Source organism: Sitophilus oryzae, unplaced genomic scaffold, assembly GCF_002938485.1.
Source record: "Sitophilus oryzae breed Bouriz unplaced genomic scaffold, Soryzae_2.0 scaffold_306_pilon_pilon, whole genome shotgun sequence".
NCBI lineage: Eukaryota > Metazoa > Arthropoda > Insecta > Coleoptera > Curculionidae > Sitophilus > Sitophilus oryzae.
Genome location: NW_022146870.1, coordinates 880121 through 900088, shown reverse-complemented (window position 1 = coordinate 900088; position 19968 = coordinate 880121).

Genomic DNA, 19968 nt, shown 5'->3' with positions numbered 1-19968 from the left:
GAACAACTTCGGACTGTCTCTCATGTTGGATGTGTTAATACAAACAGAAACAATCCACTGTAAAGAAAAACTAAATGATATAAATATACAGGGTGTTCCGAACTGTACTCCGAAAACTGTGGCAGCATATTCTGCAGATAAAAATAAGTAAAAAAGTTTGTATAAATGTATGTACTATAATGCTTAGTTTCGGAGATACAGAATTAACGTCAATATTTGTATGAACATTGGTGTCTAGGAGTTTTTTGACATGAGAAATTTGATTTTGATGACAATGTGACTCTTATTTGTAGGTGGCGCCACCTACATATGTTTTAACTGTTTTGAAGAGTAATAACTTTTCTCTCGTCCGTACCTGTAAAAAATTACTGAGTGAGAAAATGTACATTTTCGTGATTTTCCACGTAAAAAAATGTCTCTTGGTAAAAATCGCTACGAGCAACCGTTCTCAAGATATTTAGAATGGAAACGGTCAATACATGTCGTTATTGACAATAGATAGTTAATTGACTGAAAGGATAAATTTGGGAACTTTTTATTTTTTTAAATTAATCTTAAATTTTTCTTCGAAAAAATGATGATAAAACAGTTTGGTTTGGTTTGGTTGCGCCCTCTACAAGTAGGAGTCATATTGATATCAAAATCATCAGAATTTATCATGTCAAAAAACTCCCAGATACCAATTTTCATCCAAATATCGACGTTAGTTCAGAAATTATTTGGAAAAAATCGAAATAAAAATGAAACTTCTGCACCCTGTATCTCCAAAACTAAGCATTTTAGGACATACATTAATACAAACTTTTTAACTTATTTTTATCTGCAGAATACGCTGCAGAAGTTGCCGGAATACAGTTCGGACCACCCTGTATATAAATTTTGCGCATTATTGGAGTCTCAATTTATATAGGGAATTATTTAATATCAAATTTCTCTTAAGGACATCATTTATCGTTTATATGTGCAAGTGAAGCCTAAAATTATTTCGTATACTGAGAAAAAAATATAATTTAAATTTTATTATCCTTTCATTAATTCTATTTATTCCAATAAAGACTTGTCATCGGCTTAAAGTTTATACACAAAAACTTGTGTTTGACCCCGAACGTTAAGCAGTATTGCGGACAACGCTTTAACAGTTCGTTGTAGTTTCAAACATACCTGTTTGATATTATAGGGTGAGTCTTAAATAAGTGCAAATATTTTCAGGTGTGGTATGGTTAGGTATTTCGACCCCAGGAGCACGTCTATGAGTTTTTTTCGCAAAAAAATGTGCATTTTCTTTTAAATTTCTCTGTATATTTTTCGAAAAATTTTTAGAAAATGGCTAAATTTTATGTTTAAAATTATAAATTGTTGTTGTTCTTGTGCTCTTTTTACGTTTATATTATTGTTTTGATTGAAAATGGCTCAGCAAGCTGCAGGTATGTATTCTACAAAAACGTATCATTTATTTTGATATTCTCTATACTAACAATTTTTTTTTGCAACTAAAAATTAGGTGCTCAGAAAATTTGATTATATTTGTGACATTTTTATTATACGTAGAGATTTAGTTGCGCATTTCGAAGAATTCAGCATATTGTCTATATACGTTTTACTTAGTAAACATTGGGCTTTCATAGAGTAAAATAAAATACTGCGACTTTTTCCGACTTTGCTGATAAAATGAGAAAAACATTCTTGGTTTCCTCTAATTTGCCAATCAGTGATATACTAATGCGAGGTGTAAACCGCGATGGCATTGTTGTGTACAAAGCGATCGCATTAGTGCCATTAGCAGTATAGCACAATTTGGCATTAGTAGCGACTTTAGTGGTATGGGCATTGCTCGCGGATCAGTCGTGGCATTAGTAGTATTAGTTGCGATATTACTACTGGCATTAGTGGCATTGACCGTAGAAACACTGGAACAGTGATTTTTCTTTCTTTTTTTTTAAATTCGACGAATTATACTTTATTTCGTTCATATTATTTCCTCTTTAATTGAAAATAGTAATAATTTATATAAGGTCTACATAAAAAAATTTCGATCAACTATCTGTGTCAAATACCCCACTGTGTGCCTGTTCACCGCAAATTTTCCCACGGTCTAATTTTTTAATCTCTGATATTACCATGGTTACGGCACTAAAAGAGATGCAATATTGCCACTTCCTACATGACATATATTTTTAATTGTTCATACGAGAAAATACCACTAACAAGTAAAAAATTGTTGAAAAGGGCCGAAAACTTCTGAAAACATATGAACAAAATATCCTGTATTGTAAAGTGTAGAGATACCAGTTACGCATTATGATTAATTTATCTATTTCAGTATAAAAATACACTCCTTTTTAAGTTTATTTAGAAATAACGTTTCAGGAGATCCTACGGTCGCCAGAAGCAAAATATACAAGAAGAAAAAATATTTGAAATCTTTAAGTACAAATATTCAAGAACACTAGCTTTTAACAGATGCGTCTATTATAAACAGTGACGTTTTGTAGTATAACAACTTTTTCCTAGTGTGGTAGATAAACCAATATGACCTTGTCAAAACATTTTGTGACACATCTTCTACTGATTTTTCAAGTTTTATTTTCCTTCTTTTTAAGCATTTTTTCTTTTATCTATTATAATAAAATAAAACCATTTTAGTTAGGTTTTTACGACCAAACTTAAGTAGATAATCAATTTTATTAAAAACACCCTCTATATTAACAATTTTGCACCCAAGTAACCCTTTCGTCTCCCACTGAAAAGCATCAAAAACGAAACTGTAAAAGATGTAATCGAGACCGCAATCCAAACCCATTAACAAAACCATCTCGACGGGCTGACGACCACGAGGTAGGAAGCGCGCCCTAACCCAGCACCTTTCTTCTCGAAAAGGGGATGAAAAGTAGCATAGGGATGTCTATAATGTATCGATATATTAAAATATCATGGAGGTGGATGGATATATTACACAAAAAATATCGATTTATTCATGGCAGTATTTTTACCCAACTATGGTGAAACTAAAAGATACATGAGTAAAACTTATACACATCTATTGTGGTTTGTTGGCATATCGTGTTGTTGTTTGTTGGCATATTTTTTTCAAAAATTGTGGGTTTTCTGTGGCTCCAGTACTGGCTCTGAACCAATACAGTATTCAGATGATCGCTCTTAAAGCTGTATGTAACAGTATACTAAGAACTGACATAGGTGAGTCTTGGGTGAAGATTGCTGTATGTAAAAAAAGTACAATGCGTTTATAATGTACTGAACAAAGAGAGAAAAGTAAAAACGTTGCCAAACGTATGAAATAAACCGAGAAACTGTGCACATTGCTAATAGACGTGGAAGGGAATATAACAGATTCGTCGCGGTCGACCGGCCGACCGACCCAATCAGTACCTCAGTACTAAAATTCTTGGGAAGGGTGTACATGTATTCAACTTCACGATTTAATTACGTTTCGTAATACTGTTGTTTCATTTTTTATTATTTATTAATTTTATGTTTATTTTTAACGAGTCGAAGTTTTCCTTATAGCTTGTAATTTTTTAAGTGCAAGTTGAAACAATTACACTTTTGGTAAACAAAAAAGTAGGATTGAGTTGGTGTTTGACAGTGGTCGCGCTATTAGAACTGTGAATTCAAAAATCGACATCCCGAAATCCAATAGAAACAATGAGGAAGATGCATATATTTTATTTTTCGCCAGAAACTGTTCAATTTATTAGAATAAATATGTGGAAATGCAAAAAAAAACTTTTTTCTTGAAAGCAGTACCACAATTTTATAAAACGGGCCATTAAAATACTACGGATAACGCAAACGCGAATTGAAACGATATTCTATTGGTTTGACGTCACCAGCCGTTCTCGTCGACGCGCGATGGCCAGCAGCAGCCAGATGTGTTCCGTTTATGTACGTATTTAGGTGACTAAGACATTTTTGTTGCTTTTAGCGTTCATTGAAGAAGCTTTTTATACTTTTATTGTGCAGTTACTATTTGTGTGTGTTGTGTGGTCTGAGAATTTTTTAAGTAATGGCAGATTCCGGTTTTTTAAAAGCACATCAGATAACTTGCCAAAAGTCGATGCTTTTATGTTGGCTGCTTTTATAAATATAAATTCCCAATTTATTGGTGCTGATTTACGAGGGAAAAAAACAGAGAGGTTTGTAACATTTATTATTTGTAGCACTGAGGCATAATTAAGTATAAGTAGGTACCTACTGTTACGAACTTTTATATAGTTATAAATTAATATTAATAACTTATTTTTTAGATCAGATAGGGAGACGTATGGAGATAATGCTGTAGGTTATGTGGAAGGGTGAAAAGAGACAAAAATATTTGTTTAATACGTGGAAAAATAACTCCAGAGCATAGCGTGAAATAGAAAGTTTTTTTATATATTCACACCCCCTTACCCTTGTTATTTTTAAAGATTGTTTTTTTACGAAATTATACGAAATAAATTGAATTTTTTTATCAGTAATGAAACTATTATACAAGGTGTCCCATAAGCAAATGTCAAAATTAAGTTCCTTTTTTTTAAGTGAAACACCCTATATATTTTTGGATTCTTGGAAAATTTCTAGATATTCTAGATATATTTCATGTATAATATCCTATACCAATCTTCAAATGTTTACGAAATATTGACAGTTGAAAAGCGGCCACTTTCCTTTGACACTTTGACAAGCTCTATAATCTAAGTCAAGAGAGATCGAGGGATAAAGGTTTGCACATTTCTACTCTAGTTTTTCATAAGCTATCTAATAACACTAACTTTAACTTTTGTAAGTCCCGCTTAAATTCGAAGTTAGTATCATTCGTTAGCTTATGAAAAACTAGAATAGGAATATGCAAACCATTTTCCCCGATCTTATTTGGTTCAGATTTTAGAGCTTGTCAAAGTGTTAAAATGGCCGTTTTTCAAATGTCAATACTTCGTAAACAGTTGAAGATAGGTGTAGGAAATTATACACGAAAAATACCTACAATTTTCTGGAACAACTTTTTTTGAGACACCCTGTATAACTAGAATTATTTTTAAAAGAGAGTATATGAAAAACCATGCAACTTTTGTATTTAATGCTATCTTCTAAAACTTGCAGTTAAGGCTGTAAGTGGGTGTCAAAATATAATGAATAACCCTGTACATTCAAATTTCATATACCTATGTAAGACAATATACATAAATATATGAACTTACATCAAAATGATCTTCACAACAATAAATCGTAGAAATAGAGGATAATTTCACGTTTTTCTTTTCATCTTTTCTTCCTTGTACATCTCTTCTTTTTTCTGCCTTCTACCATTTTTTTCTGTTTTCGCTCATCCATTACTATTTATAAATATCACTAATTACTAATTATGTATTAATTAACACAAATAACTAAAATTTTGACTCGGATTCAACAGCGTTTAAAAGCAAGCTGTGTAAAATAAACACGCGTCTGGCTCCACTCAACCAGAAGAACGGCGGGTGACGTCACAGCGGCAAGGCGCGGTAAAGAGCGTTGGGTTTACCCGGCCATTTAAATTAACAATATTTAATTATTTTATATTGGAGGCATTTCTTAACCGATATCAACGATTTTTTTTTGTTCAATTTGTAATTATACGAACTATTTTTTAAAACAATTATTTAAAAACATGCATTTTCCTCATTGATTGCAGTTTTTTTCTCGTTTTTTTTTTCAAAAACGTTCTTAATATTCCTGCTATATTTTCTTCGCAGACAATATGTGAAAATCTTTATAAATAAAAAAGTTACATGATAGCTGAAAATTGCTATGCACTAAAAGTAAATGGATGTTTTTTTAAATTTTTGTATAAAAAAAGTGTTTTAAAAATAAGCGGTTTGTGATCGTGATTTTACTTTACTTGATAGAGAAAGACATAGCGGAGAGATGTAGCAACGCCGCAACAGCACACCGTCGCATTTATCTCACTCCGACTTAATAAGATCCCTATGGGATTTAGTTCCACACAAAAGTAAGAGTTATCGGCATGGTATACAGGGTGAGTCTTAAATAAGTGCAAATATTATCAGGGCTGGTAGATTTCGATAAAAGAAACATATTTTCTCTTTACTGTTTTTCAAATAAATCCAAAATAACCGAATTATTTTACTTTGTAAATTTACAAAAAAAAATATTTTTTGCTAAAATTTTGAGAACCACTGGATCTTTCCTAGATTTTCTTTCTTGTAAATTTACTCTACTATCTATGTTACCATATTATCAATAAATTATGTTTTTCAACTGAGAACTAAAAAAAAAATAAAAAATACCAAGTTTTCAAATGAAAATTTTCGCGAAAAAAAGCTCATAATCGTGTTTTCTGGAGTTAGGACCGTTTGACACGGGACAATATTCCAGCCTAAATTGCATACAATTTGTTGCGCGCGCATTTTTAGTCAAATTGCATGCAATAAAATAGAACATGTTCTAAATTATTGCATGCAATTAGCTGAACATGCGCAATACATAATTTCATTTCTCTAATTTTGTGTAGTTATGTTTATGTTACATATGTTTGTTAAGTTAATTGTTTATGTTTGCTCTATGTTCGATTGTGAGGCTTTTACTGACTGTAATTTGTGCTTCAAATTAAAACATGTTGTGGTCTCAGCAACAGATAAAAATGCTTATAGAGCTCTAGAGGGAACACCCTTGTTTATATGCAGTAAAAAGTATCGAATACAAAAATAAATATGCCAGAAATAGTGCACTCGAACAAATTCATTCAGAATTGATGCTGATTCGACCATGTGTATCTCTAACAGACATCAAATCCAAGTTATCAATAAAATTAATAATTATAAAGTCAATTTAATCAATAAATCCCGCTCTTTTCTGTGTATGCACTTGTACTAAATTTACTACCAGTAATCATGTATTGTGACATACATACATATTTCTTGCATACAATATTTTATAAAATATAACCCAAACTACTTTTCAGTTCTTAAATTTAAGTCCCGTGTCAAACGGTACTTAGGTTAGGTTGTAGCTAGGGTTAGGTTAGGTTGTATACACTCAATTAGAAAGTTATCAATTAAAAAATTAATTGCAATGGCAGATCTAAATAGACGACATACTATTTAACGACATATTTCTAAATTTCGCCATCCCTACGAAGTCAAGAACGAGAAAGAGAACGTCGTCGTCGTGGAGCGTGGAGAAAAAAACTCATCGGGTTCTCTGGGGTCGAAATATACTACCCCTAAAGTATTTGCACTTATTTAAGACTCACCCTGTATAAACACTCAATTAGAAAGTTATCAATTAAAAAATGAATTACAATGACAGATCTAAATAGACGACACACTGTTTATCGACATATTTCTAAACTTCGCCATCACTACGAAGTCAAGAACGAGAAAGAGAACGTCGTCGTCGTGGAGCGTCTGAGCGCGTCGGCGGGACGCTAACGACGCCCATCGCTCACTCACTCACCCGGGGCCTTTATTAGGCCGCGCCACGACTGATGGACGGCATCCATCAGGGCCCCGGCCGTCGACAGCTCCGATTGATTCGGGAAGCTACTGGAATTCCCGCTATTTATGGCGACGCCATTAATAACGACGGTGAAAAATAATCATATTAAGGCGCCTTTTCCCCTTTGAAGGCGCGCGGGAATGAGGAATCGCGACCCCGCCGCGCGTCGAGCCGCCGCTGCTACCTGTAACTACTACGGCTGGCCGGCATGGTTGCCACGTTTTGCAAGTTTCTGAATATTTAGAATTTGTAGTGAATTTAAGGTGGTGTTGTTAATGGCCTATTTATATTTTATTTTATTTACTTATTTCTTCGCTAAAACCATTGTTGCCTTTAGCCTATACTGGGTGGTCCGAACTGTATTTCGGAAACTTCGGCATATTCTGTAGATAAAAATAAGTAAAAAGTTCGTATAAATGTATGTCCTAAAATGCTTTGTTTCTGAGATACAGGGTGTAGAAGTTTCATTTTTATTTCGATTTTTTCCGAATAACTTCTGAAGTAACGTCAATATTTGGATGAGACTTGATGTCTGGGAGTTTTTTAACATCAGAAATTTAATGTTGATATGACTCGTGGAGCGCGCCACCTACATGTTTTTAATTGGTTTGAAGAGTAATAACGTTTCGTCCGTACCTGTATAAAACTACTCAGTAAAAAACATCTTCGACGTTGTTTACGTAAAAATAGTAGTAAATTAGATAAAAAAAATAGGTAAAAATCGCTACAAGTAATGGTTCTCGAGATATTTGAAGAGAAATTATCAATACCTGTCATCACTGACATAAATTAAACAATGTCTATACCTATGTGGCGGATTCATCTTTCCAAAAAAATCCTTTATGGGTATTTCGCCACTGCACTGCCAGAAAATCTACAAAATAAAATAATTATTTTTTGTAAACACTTCCGCGTTAAACCTAAACGGACGCTGCTTGTCAGAAGTTATGTTTACAGTAATACAAATTTGCCTAACAAAGAAAAAAACCTTTAACGTTTCGGAAAGTTATCTCTTTCCGTCTTCGGAAGCAAAAAAATACAAAGAACAAAGAAAAAAACTATTTAAAATATTTAAATTCAACTATTCGAGAACACTTTACTTTTTTAAAACAGATACGTCTAAAGAAACCGTTGACGTTCTGTTAAAATAACAACATGAACAACATTTTAACTGTGAACATAACTTCTAACAAGCAGCGTCCGTTTAGGTTTAACACAGAAGTGTTTACAAAAAATAATTATTTTTTTTTGTAGATTTTCTTGCAGTGCAGTGGCGAAATACCCATAAAGGATTTTTTTGGATAAATTAAACATGTTGACTAAATAGTTATTACACTGAAATCATAAATTTGAAATGTTTTTGCGTCAAAAGTTCAACAGAAACTGCTTTATCATCATTTTTCGAAGAAAAATTTATCATTAATTAAAAAATATATAAATTTCTCAAACTTATCATTTCAGTCAAATAACTATCTACTCAACATTTATATTTTTCGTCAATAATGTCTTGTATTGACTATTTCCATTCTATATATCTTGAGAACGGTTGCTCGCGGCGATTTTTAAGAGACATTTTTTACGTAAAAAATTACGGAAATTTATATTTTTTCACTGAGTAGTTTTATACAGGTACGGACCAAAAGTAATTACTCTTCAAAACAGTTAAAACACGTGTAGGTAGTGGCCCCTACAAATAGAACTCATATTGACATCAAAATCAAATTTCTCATGTCAAAAACTTCCAGACACCAATTTTCATCCAAGTATTGACGTTACTTCAGAAATGATTTGCAAAAAATCGAAATAAAAATGAAACTTCTACACCCTTTAACTAAGCATTTTAGGACAGGCATTTATCCAATTTTTTACTTAATTTTACCTGCAGAATATGCTGCCGAAGTTTCCGGAATACAGTTCGGACCACCCTGTATACTACCATATATTTTGTTCTAGTGGGCCGATTTCGATGATTTTTAAGCAACGTGTAGAAATTACTTGATCTTTTAGCCTCTATAATTAAAAATTAAAGTCCGCATATGTCTATTATACGAGGAAAAACAAAATGTTATTTAAGCAAAAGTTTAAAACACCCTGTGGAATGGTTTAACGAAGTTAAACCATTCCACAGGGTGTGTTAACAAACCATTAAAGATTTTAAAAACTACTTTATCCCTAAAATGTAATTTTTTCGATAGTTTGTTTCTTGGTTCATCAAAATAACTTTTTTTGTTGGAGATATTTGCTTTTGAAGAATACAGCAGTTTAAAAAACATAGAGAGAAAGCATGTAGTAGCAGTTTAAAAAGCATTTAGCATTAAAACCATGCCTTTACTTTTGGTCCTGATCAACACACCTATGAAATGATTTTTATTGTTTTTGTAATGTCACTGTCATTGAAAAGTTTTCTTTCTTATTCTTTATTCGCAGTTACCCTAGTAGAGACAGTTTTAAGCTCAGAAGTTTTACAGGCTATTGTAGCTTTAATTGATCATGGTAGATATCAACTTTCGAACTTAAAACCATTTCTGCTAGAGTAACTGCCTACAAATAATAATAATATGTATTTTCAATGACAGTGAAATTACAAAAACAATAATCACTAATTCATATGTGTGTTGGTAAGAACCAGAAACAAAGGCATGTTTTTAATGCTACAACTGCTACAAATCATTAATGTCTACTTCGAAAGCAAATATCTCCAATAAAAAATCAAGCTGTAGAGATGAATCATAAAACAGATTATTGACAAAATTGGTTTTAAATGCCTTACTTCGGCAAACCATTCCATAGGGTGTTAGATACTTTCTCCTAATATCAAAATTTGATAACTTTAATTTTAATTTAAAAAGAGGTTAAAGAGTCAAAGAATTTGGCTAAACCTTACTTAAAGAATCATCAAAGTCGGTGTACTAAAATAAACTACATTGAACTCTAAAATACATGAAAATTTTAGAGTGTCGTTTTCAGTGCTGTTCAGTGTATTTACATGCTCCCATATTAATAATTTCATCAAATTGGACGCTTTTAAAATGCACTTCTACAGAAGAATGCTTCGCATATCATAGAGTAGGAAGAGTAACGAATGAAGAAGTTCTCAGACCTATGAGAAAGCAAACTGATTTTAAAACATGGAAAAATGAGTTATATATGCTATGTAATGAGGAGACGATCATCGGAAAACGCCAAAAAACGGCTGAAAAACCTCAGAAGATGGCAGGGATGCTCGTCAATAGGATACTCATGGCATCTTTAGAGCTGCAGTATTCAAAACCATGTTAGCCATTTGGATCGCCAAATTCTTTGCTGGAAAATGGTGACTTAGGAAGAAGCGAACCCTTAACGACTGTTTTTTTTCGTCAATACTTTTGTACATAAATCAGCAATATTAACTCACTTGATTTATTATTCTTCAATCATTGTTTTCTTTTATCACCAAACCAAAAACTAAAATCCATTACGAAAACTAAATTAAAATTAATCTAATCAAATTAGAGCAGTATATTAGTTAAAAAAATCAACCTATTTTTAATTAACCAGAAGCAGTAATTGAAAATCTATGTATATAACAGGAAACTAAATAATTTAAAATATTTATATATGTACATAATTTAGAAATTGGAAAATATTTTTTACGAGTCTTCCGAATATAAAAGGATATTTGACAACGCCGGCTTCAAGATGCCTCCACCGTTCTTAGGAGGTGATGAATGACGGCTGTCAACATAAAAAGCCTGGCACTTTTTTCTTTGGTAGCTGAAGAGGTCGAAAGTGTTTTCTTTGTAATTGATCGTCAGAATTTTAACCGTGTTATAATTGACAGGTAAAAAATGTTTCCTTTTTAAATTTGATCATTAAAATACAATTCCTTTTTGTTGATAGCAGCCAAATTAGTTTTGAAATAAACTAAGCGGCGTTTAAAACCTTTATTTCGAAATTTATCATTCATCACTCACAAAAAAATCCATATTTTAACGAAATCCTTTTTAAAAAAACCGGTGACTAAAAACTACTTGAAATATAAATTGCATTGAAAATTCACGTGAAATATACTGATACTGAAAAATAGAAAAATCTCGCATCATCCTTCAGATGAGTCCTAGAATGAGGCCGTTATTGTTATTAAATAATACTTATTTCACTGTAAATCGTTTAAAATATTGTGCCATAATTTAGCAAAACATAGATGCCTAATATTGATATGGTCACTATAAATGTTGAGTAATTGATTTAATAACAATTTAGTATGTTAATAAATAAGTAACAAGTTGTCAAATAGGCGCTTTCATAGACACAGATATCTCACAGAAAATTTTTGTAGTTGAAGAAATGCGAAACTTTACATTTTTATATTTTGTGTCTTTAATGGCATCTCATTTCTTTTTGTAGGCCATCCTTATTTTTTGATGCCCAGTATATGTTTCAAAATAATTTAAGTAAATAAATGACAAAAAGACTTTCAATCACCAAACCAACAACAACAATGACTTTATAAAACAAAAAATTATAAAGATCGTAAACACACAGGGTGGCGTATGACGCGGAGGCTTCAAGGAGACGCAGTTTGTATTGAAATGAAATTTTGTGAGCATTTTTTAAAATTATAGTAAGATGTATAGGGCGTTCCAAAAAAAAGTTACACGTCAAAGTTGTGTTTTTTGTAATGGAACACCCTATATATTAATTGATTTTCGGATTCTAGGAGGAAAATAAGGGCAAGTTTCATTAGAGAGGTATAGGGCTAAAATGTAAGGTTTTTGACATATTTAACATTTTCTAAAAATGAAGAACAAATTTTAAATATCTATAAAAGCTACCTAAATTGGAATCTACCCGGTATAATTGTACTCTAAATGATATTAAAACTTGACCCAAAAAGTTATACAGGGTGAGACAAAATTAATATTGAACATTGGTCACATTTAAAAGCAAGTTACTCTTTTATTTTAAATGGAACACCCAGTATATTATTACGTTATTCAATGGGGAATTTATGTCTCTTCAAAATACTATTAAGGCTGCCTACCCCTCAAACAAAGATTTTCCTAGATATTTTCATTTTTATGATTTAGAAACAGTAGATTTTTATTATTTGGTAAAATCTAGGTGGCTGTGATATGTCTGACGTTACTTCAACATAGATGTCAAATTAGTTTAACTTTAACAACTAGTTATCAATTTGTGTCAGTTAAAACAAAAATAATTCTCAGAAATTTGCCGATAATGGAAACTTATCCTATATCAGAAAAAAATGATATGATTCTATTATATTGGGGACTGCAGTGTGCATTCACCAATTAATAGAATACTTAAATGCTCTCGACTTATCTAGTCTTGGCTTTTTTTTATCGGGATATGTTAAAGTCAATGTTATCAAAACTTAAACAACTATTGTTGAAAACATGAAAGAAATGATTGTGGCTGCTTTTCAAAGTAGAACTTCACATATGCCTCTAAATATAAAAAGATCTTTTGAAAAGAGTATCATTTTATGCAGCGAACAGGAATGGAAGAATTTTGAGCATTTGATTTCAACTAGCTAACTTTAATTCGAAAAAATACCCGGTTATTTCGTCACTGAAACAGAAAACTGAAGAATTTATATAATTATAAAAAGGTTTTCTAATCCAATCAAATATGACTAAACGAATTCCTCAGGCATCTGTAGATGTTAGACTTTAAACGGCATGGCTATCGCTTCCATGATTTCTTTTTCGGACAGTGAAACGAACAATCATTCTTAATGAATTCATTTTCATTTTTAAGTTGAGGACTTTCTTTTAAAATAAACACTGAATAACAACCAATATAGAGTAAAATAGAAAATATAATAGAACAGAGAATAGTGTAAAATACAAAATACCATCTGAACGTGAGAAAATTTACTTACATTTAAATGTTCGAATTAAGGAACACAAAGATTATTTTAAAAGAAATAAAAACACAAAAAAAAACAAAATATTTAAAATGGATAGAAAAATAAATTCGCCAAAAATATAATAATAACTACTAAGGTTATAGTTATTTTTTTAAATTTTGACAGATATGCATACACTCCATCAGTAGAATCATCCACCATCGTAGATAAAATAACGTGCAAAACAGATATATTACGTTCAACGTGTTTTCTGATTGGGGCAAATGGGTAAGAGCAGCCCTATATTACTCCAGGGGTTTATCGTTTTCAAAATTAGGCTCGCTTGATTTTTAAATTAGAAATGTGCGGCAGTCGATTACCAATCGGGTGAACCGGTGCACAAAAGCCAAAACGAGTATGAACACGAACAATGCTTTTCGGGCGTTTATACGATTAGCGCTGTGTAAATCAACAGTTGCGGATGCTAATTATTAAATTTTCTTTGATTTTCCGCAAATACGTGTATCATATATGGTACGGACGGGATGCTTTTAGATGCAGTCAACTAAATTTAATGTCGATTTGCGTGTTGTTTTTTTCTGTATTGAGATTAAAGTAATGTTAATCAGTGTTTTTGTAAGCATTTAGACCTCTTTTGAACAGGCTGTTTCAAAAAACATGTGCCATCTCTCGTAAAAATTTGATTTATGTTTTATATCATCATATGTCCGATTCTGATTTGTTTCGTAGCTAGAGGGTGTTAAAAGTCTTAATTTTATTTGATTTATTATAATTTTCTTCCAAGTACTTTTAGCGTTGCGAATGAAACTTTGAGGATAAAAGTTACATAAGTGCTACATATTTTAATGCTAAAAAAATCGTCCACAGAATCACCAGGGGCGTCCATACGGGTAATCACTGGAGTATTTTTCTAAAAAAGACATATACGCCACTGACTTTTTTCCTCTTGTTAGCGAAATAATGTAAACCGTTAGTTGTCTCTTGATATTTTGTCGATTTTGGCTTCCTTGATTAGATAAAAGCAATTTTATTAATTTGTCATAATCCAAATCTAATAGCAACCTTTAAAAAAAATAGTATCATTAACTTGCGAAAGTGTCAAATAAGTACTCATTGATTCCTCTTCAAGAAATATGACAAAAAGTTCCTATAAACATGGATATGGAAATGCATAGTTTTAAAGTTACAGGATGTTAAAGCTTTTTAAAAATAAGTCTCTTGTAATTATCGTAAAGTCTTAAATACCATTATTTTTTTATTTGAAATTGCTGTAGTTTGGACTAATAGTAATAATAACTTATAGTAATAATATTTAATAATAAATTATATAAAATAAATCATTTATTAATTTTATTTTATTAATTGTGATTAATAAAATATCGTTTATCTCATCAAAGAGACCTAAATCGACAAAATATCAAGATACAACTTTTAATATTGGCTTTAAAAGGCCTATGCAATTTTGCTATGAAAAGAAAAAAAAATAGTGGCTCACTTTTTTTTTCAAAAAATATTCCAGTGATAACCCATATGCACGTCCCTGATAAATCTATCAACACTTTTTTAGCAATAAGATATGTAGCACTGATACCCTCAAAATTTTCATCGCTAAAAGCACTTGGAAGAAAATTATAATAAATCGAAAAATAATGAAGACTTTCATACCCTGTAGCTACGAAACAAAGCAGAATCGGACCTATGTTGATATGAAAAATAAATCCTATTTTTATGTGAGGAATCTCCCCACGAGAGATGGCACATGTTTTTTGAAACATCCTGTACATATTTAGGTATTACAAAAATTAGCAAGTTTAGTCGTGACTGACTAAGTTAAGAAAAAACTACTAATTTTAGTGAGGATGCAGTCAAGAATCGACCACATAGGCTAATAAAACTGCTTTTCAGTTTGTCAAGCTTTGGAGAAAGTTATTCCCATCATCAGGACAGTTTCTAAAATGTATAGTAAAAGGCATTTAACATTTTACAATTGTATAAAAAACAAACTTACGAATGAGTTAATTAAGAAAACAACATAGGTACTTTGCAGAATAAGGCCTTACAAACTATCATTGGACATTGGAATCACAAATGTTAATTTTTTATGGTGGCAATGTATTTCTTCTGTTTTCATCTTTTTAAATATAAAATTAGTCATTAAATTAAAATTTTTCACATTTCAATTATATCTAATTGGAGGATAATAAATTTTGGTGGGTGTGCCCTTAATTGCTGGACCATCAGATTTTCTGACACCTAGGTTGAAATACTGTTGTCTACAATGGGAACCAACTGAAAGCGGAACTGAAGAATCTGGAAGACATCATCCGTAACTTGGAATGGGTGTCCTCCAACGGTCTAAGACACTCGAAAAAGTTCCTCAGAACTTACGACAGAGAAAAATCAAAGGTTTTCCTTGATTTAAGTAAAAACAATCTTCGGATTGTCACGGGGTCTCTAACAGGACACTGTCTCCTCAACGAACACCTCAGTAGGCTGAAAGTGAGAAACAACGGCGAATGCAGATTCTGTGGGAAAAATGGGGAAACGCCAGAACACCTTATCACTGAGTGCGCCGAGACGACAACCATTCCTGCCATGAACTTTGGTACGGCTGATGTCGAGGATGGAGAGCTGACCTTTGTGGAGCCGTCTCAGATACTGGCTTTCGTCAAAGCCCTGAGAGTGTATGATTAGTTTTTTTAGCTGATTTTGAAAAAAAAAATAATAGGATAATAGGATTTACTATATTTTTTAATTGCGAACTCCCCATTTTCCCCATATCTATGTATGGCTCCGCAACCTGGACACTGAAGGAAAATGATAAACAAAGAATAAATCCCTTGGAGATGTGTGTATATCGACGACTGCTGCGAATACCATGGACGGCTCATCGAACAAACATTTCCATTATTGAAGATCTAAAAATTGAGCCACGTCTGTTCACAAAATTAAATAAGTCAATTTTGTGATATTTTGACCATATTGTCAGAAGTGGCACCTCAATGGAGAGACTGATGGTGGAGGGGATGGTAGAGGGAAGGCGAACACGTGGAAGGTCACCTAAGAGGTGGGTAGACCAAGTCAATACCCTAGTGGGCACAGCCTGCCTGTAGCCTCACATATGGCACAGTATAGAACAACTTGGTCCAAGGAAGTGAAGAACATCAATGCATGATGTCACCATAGTCTCACGTAGGGTGAAGGACTAAAGAGATATGTTTTAATATCTAAAACATAGAGTAAATCCTTAATTTTATTTGAGAATCAACCATATCATCTGCATATCTGATGTCGTTTAGAAACTCACCATTTATATGAATTCCTTAGTCGAAGCTAAAGCAAAAGTCTATCCAAACAGTTAGAAAAGATTTCAACAGAAGATATAGAAACAATAACAGAAAAAACGACAAGCAACAACTCTCACTATCAGGTATTCTAGAATTACTCCTTGGACTGACTTAGCATCATAATGTTCAATGAATAGAAGTTGTATGCAATCCTAACTCTAACTTTCTATTGTGCTAAATTTAAATAAGCTGTGCTTATACCTAAATAATTTACAATATAATATTACACGGATGTATTAAATATATTAATAACAATACGTACAGAAATTATTTCCGCATGATATATAAATAACTAATTATATAACTTTAATTATAACATTTTTACTATTGAATGGTAATTGTTCGGTGTTAATAATGTATTCGGTGCATCAAATTAAAAAGAATATACATTGAATTATTCACAAAGTAAATGTACGGTTTAATTTACTAACTGAGTGAGCAAAAAAACGACACACAGAGTACCAATAACGAAATTAATTTTACTTTGTAACCGATTATTCATGGTTTAATTAATTTAAAGAACAATGTCATACAAGTGGGTGGCACTTACATAGATAGTCGAATTAATTTAATTAATTTATTTTTCTTCTTTTTCCATCTTTTTAAGTAAAAAATTAGTCTTTAAATTACAATTTTTTACCTTTCAATTATTATATCTAATTGGAGGATAATACTTTTTGGTGAATTAATTAACTTGATTGCTGGCCCATCAGATTATCTGACACCTAGGTGGGAACTCGGCAAGAACTTTCTAGTCAGAATTCTAACCAGGAAGGAGTGGGGCTCCTAGTGAGGACCATCTAGTGAAGGAATTTGATCAGAATGTAGAATGAGTAAGAGGGGGGGGGTTAATCACTGCGACCTTATAGATCTATTGTGTGTGTGTGCCCCCCTTCCTTGAGTCATCACACAGTCTATAACCCATCATACCCCTGTTTTAGAGGGGACAGGGTATTTTCCATCCTCCTCTGACAACAGTTCTTCCTCCGAGGGTACACACCCTTCAACGGTTGGAGTTTGGCCCTCCGTGCCGTCCTTTTCCGTCGAGGAGCTTGCCTCTGGCTGAGGATCGGTCTCCATTTTCGCCACCTCTTTAACTTGGTCTCTCCTTAGACCTGGTACCGGTGTTGTCCCGTATCTATAATAGAAGATATGTCCCTCTTTCTCTATTGCCTCCTTGGATTTGAGGTCAATTCCTATTGTGAGGACCTGACCATGACCCTCCTCCCTCGAGTTGATGACTCGCCAACTCGATGTCCTGACAGTGAAGTTCTGACCCTGGATAAGGCTCAGCAGATAGGTGGTGTCTTTCCCCTTGCTCCTCGGCAGAAAGACCGTGATGGCCGCCCCTTTAGGGATATTTTCTCCTTTCACTGCAACCAGTTCCGGCCTCTGCCAATTTTTAAGCTTAGGTGCGATTTCCACCAACCAATTCGCCGATTCTTGAGATACACAATCTATGAGGATCATGCCCATCCGCAAGTGTAACCTCGCAAAATGCAGCTGACCCACATTTTGTAGATCGTTGTGTTGCGATCCGATCGCCACTACTTCGTCCAGTATAGCCTCTTCTAGAGACGTTTGCTGGTCGGTGGACAGAGCAACCTCTGGGAAATCCTTTGGCAGCACTGCCATTTTCACTTGTCCAGCAATAGCGGCAAAGTTGGTGATACGAAGGAATTTGATACTGCAATATTTACTGATGGATCCAAGGTGGATTCAGACGTAGGTTCGGGAGTTTTCTCGAAGGGTCTTGAGATCGCAAGATCTTATCGGCTTCCAGATAGATCAAGAGTTTCCCGGGCAGAGATACTTGCATTTTGTCAGTATACATGTCATACAGCAATGTCGGCGCTCAACTCATCTACCATATCCTCCAAAATAGCAAAAAAACGTACGAAAAACGACAAAACTTTGCTTCAGGTTCCAGGCTAAAAGAACCTCGAAGGGAACGAACGCGCTGATGAACTTGCAAGGCAAGAATCGTGCCTTGGGTCAGATACATCAGAAGAAGTTTTAACTCCGCTCGATACCATAAAAAAGACATTTACCTCTATTTTCTATCTGTGGCGAACAGTAGATGGAAAACTTTAAGCACCTGTAGGACAACCAGGAAAACTTGGCCCAAATACGACCTTAAGAAATCGAGAGAGGTCATAATTAAGATGCGGAAGGATATCGCCAGACTAACGGAGGTATATACGGGACACTGGCCAATTGGTGAACATGCGGCGAGAGCAGGCATCCCTTTTAAGGAAGTTTGCCGAAGCTGCGAGGATCCGAAGGAAGGGGAAACGGTCCTGCATTTCCTGTGCCTCTGTCGGCGGTTACAGCTTTGTAAATCTTGAAAATATTGCTGGGAAGAGCATAACGGAAGCCACCCGTTGCCTCAATGCCACCGATTGGTTAGAAACACTTAACAATTCAACTTCACATCCCTATGGATAAAGTCTCAGAATGAGTGGTATCAATATGGCATATCTACTAATTGGAGATCGACAAGCATATATATCGACAAGAAAATATAAAAAAGAAAAAAAGTGTTTTTTTTTCCAAATTTCAAAGAAACGGTAAGGACTTACGATAAGGACTCTACAACAAGCGGTAGCACTCGCCACTTCAACTAACGAAATATGCTCTTAATGATATATTAGTATATTACTTGGCAACAATGCATAATTATTCTTGACATTAATGACAATTTATAATATTCTCATTTTTTATTATTTTTTTTAAGCAGAAAATGGAGAACTTTCTATTTACGGAAATAAATGAAACTTAGGTATTATCATTCGAGATTTACCACACCTTCAAACATTTCATTAAGAAATACTTACTTAATAGACACCTCAAAATTGTGCGAATGTCAGGAATATTTTCCGCTATACCTATTACACGCCTTAATACGTCAAATTAACGTTTTCTCCAACACGTTACTATTTAATAATTATCCAATTTATACCGTTTAACTGATACACATTGCATTTCCAGTACAGGGTGTCCCATTTTCGTATATTTTAGGGGGTTTCTCGTTTATAAGTAGAGATACAAAGATGCGATTTTCACGTACCTATGCTACTTTTTATGAAACTAAACTGTTAATAGTCCAAGAAAATAGGCCTTTAAATACAAAGTTTTGGTAAAAACTTGAATTTTTGATAAAAGTTACTTTGAAATATGTAAAAACGAATTGTGATTTTTTTTAAATTCACCCCTGAGAAGAAGTGAAATAAATAAATAAAATTTATCTTT